The sequence below is a fragment of the Vicia villosa genome, unplaced genomic scaffold (assembly GCF_029867415.1).
Source record: "Vicia villosa cultivar HV-30 ecotype Madison, WI unplaced genomic scaffold, Vvil1.0 ctg.002927F_1_1, whole genome shotgun sequence".
In the NCBI taxonomy this organism is placed as follows: Eukaryota; Viridiplantae; Streptophyta; class Magnoliopsida; order Fabales; family Fabaceae; genus Vicia; species Vicia villosa.
This window is the reverse complement of record NW_026706069.1, coordinates 221,775-224,200: the sequence shown is the minus strand read 5'-3', so window position 1 is coordinate 224,200 and position 2,426 is coordinate 221,775.

Below are 2,426 nucleotides of genomic sequence, written 5' to 3'. Positions count from 1 at the left end.
GAATACATACACCAATACATTACCCAATCATATAATCTATATTAACTTGTATTCTAACCCTTACCTCTTGATTCTCTAGTCCAACCTCTTCAAAAATCTACTTCTCTCTTCTCTTTCTCTTCTCTATGCCTTTTTTCTCTTCTTTCTATCTTTTCCTCTCTCTTTCTCCTCTTTTCTTTCTATTCTTTAATTCTAGGTTTTCTCACATACCCTTACTATCTTTATTTTGTCATTTGGGTTTAACCCACCCAACTCTCATTCTAGTTATTTAGGCCCAATTAGTTATATTATTCTAGTAACTCAATCAACCTAAATAACACAATTACATACATAATCAAATATTCAAATAATTATTGTATCACATAATAACTAAATAAATAAATAAATAATTATTAAAAACACCAAATAATATAATTACTAATATAATTAATAAAAATACTAATAAAATCAGGCTGTTACAACTCTCCCCCACATAAAAATTTTCATCCTCGAAAATTCTCCTCAAGCAAATTACCCCTGGTACAAATCCTTCATTCAACCTTCAAGTACCTTCTCTTCTAATCCCAAATGACTCTATAAACTTCCTCAAAATTTAGAAGAAAACCTCAGATCTCTATCTAAAACAATACTCGACGGAGTACCATGCAAACTCACAATCCTCTCAATGTATAGCTTCGCAAGTTTTCCCATCGAGTAATCCATCCTCATCGGAATAAAATGAGCACATTTCGTCAATCTATCCACAATGACCCAAATCGCTTCACAATTACTCGATATTCTCGGCAAACCTGAAACAAAATTCATAGAGATACTATCCCACTTCCATTCGATAGATAACAGTTGCATCAAACCTAGACGGTTTTTGATGTTCAATCTTTGACTTTTGACGAGTCAAACATGATTAAACAAATTCCGCTATATCTTTATTCATACCTTGTCACTAAAATAATTTCCTCAAATCTTGATACATATTAGTAGCACCGGGATGAATACTTAAACCACTTCTATGCCCTTCCTCAAGAATTCTCTTTCTCAAATCCGCAACATCCGGAATACAAACTCGATCACGACATCTCGTCACACCATTATCATCATTCCGAAAGCCACCACCTTTACCTTGATTAATCAATGTCATAATATCAATCAGTTTCAAATCCGATTTCTGGCCTTCTCTAATCTCATCAAGAATACCACTCGTAAGCTTCAACATACCAAGTTTAACACACGTAGTCGCCGCTTCACAAACCAAACTCAAATCTCTAAATTGTTCCAACAATCCCAATTCTTGAATCATCAACATAGACATATGTAATGATTTCCTATTCAACGCACAGGCTATCACATTAGCTTTTTTAGGATGGTAATTCAAACCAAAATCACAATCCTTTAAGAATTCCAACCATCTTCGTTGCCTCATATTCAACTCTTTTTGATCAAACAAATACTTCAAACTCTTGTGATCACTAAAAACATCAAATCTTGATCCAAACAAGTAATGCCTCCAAAGTTTCAAAACAAACCCAACGGCGGCCAACTCTAAATCATGCGTCGGATAATTCCTCTCATGAACTTTAAGTTGCCTTGAAGCATAAGCTACCACTTGTCCTTTTTGCATCAAAACTCATCCCAAACCCAATAATGAAGTATCACAATACACAGCAAACGGTTCCAACGGATCCGGCAAAACCAAAATAGGAGCAGAAGTCAATCTTCTCTTAAGCTCTTGAAAATTCGCCTCACATTGCAATGTCCAAATAATAGCTTATCCTTTCCTAGTCAACAACGTCAACGACAAAGATAACTTAGAAAATCCCTCAACAAACTTCCTATAATAACCAACCAAACTAAGAAAACTTCTAATCTTAGAAACAGACTTAGGAGCTTCTCATTGAGATACCGCTTCAATCTTTGAAGGATCAACAGAAATACCTCCACTAGAGATCACATGGCCAAGAAAACTAATTTTACTCAACCAAAATTCACACTTAGAAAGCTTAGAAAACAACTTCTTCTTTTTCATCACTGATAACACAATCCTTAAATGTTCAGCATGATCATCCTCGCTCTTAGAATCAAAATATCCTCAATAAACGTCACCTCATAGAACCTTCTTTTTTCTTAATCAACAAAACAGGTGCACCCCATGGCAATACACTCAGACGAATGATCCTCTTCTCAAACAATCCCTAAAATTTACTCTTCAATTCCTCTCTAGTCACTTTATACACTACCAAGTTAGTAAGACAAGTCTATCCCTTCCAATATGATTTCGTCTCCTATCAACAATAAATTAAGGGTGATCGAATCCTCAATTTGTTAATAGTAGCCGACAACCACGATGGAACATAAACCTCCACTACTAAACTATAATTGTGTTCCTTCAAAACTTGTACTCAAAATCATCTAAAGCACTAAGGCCCAAAATC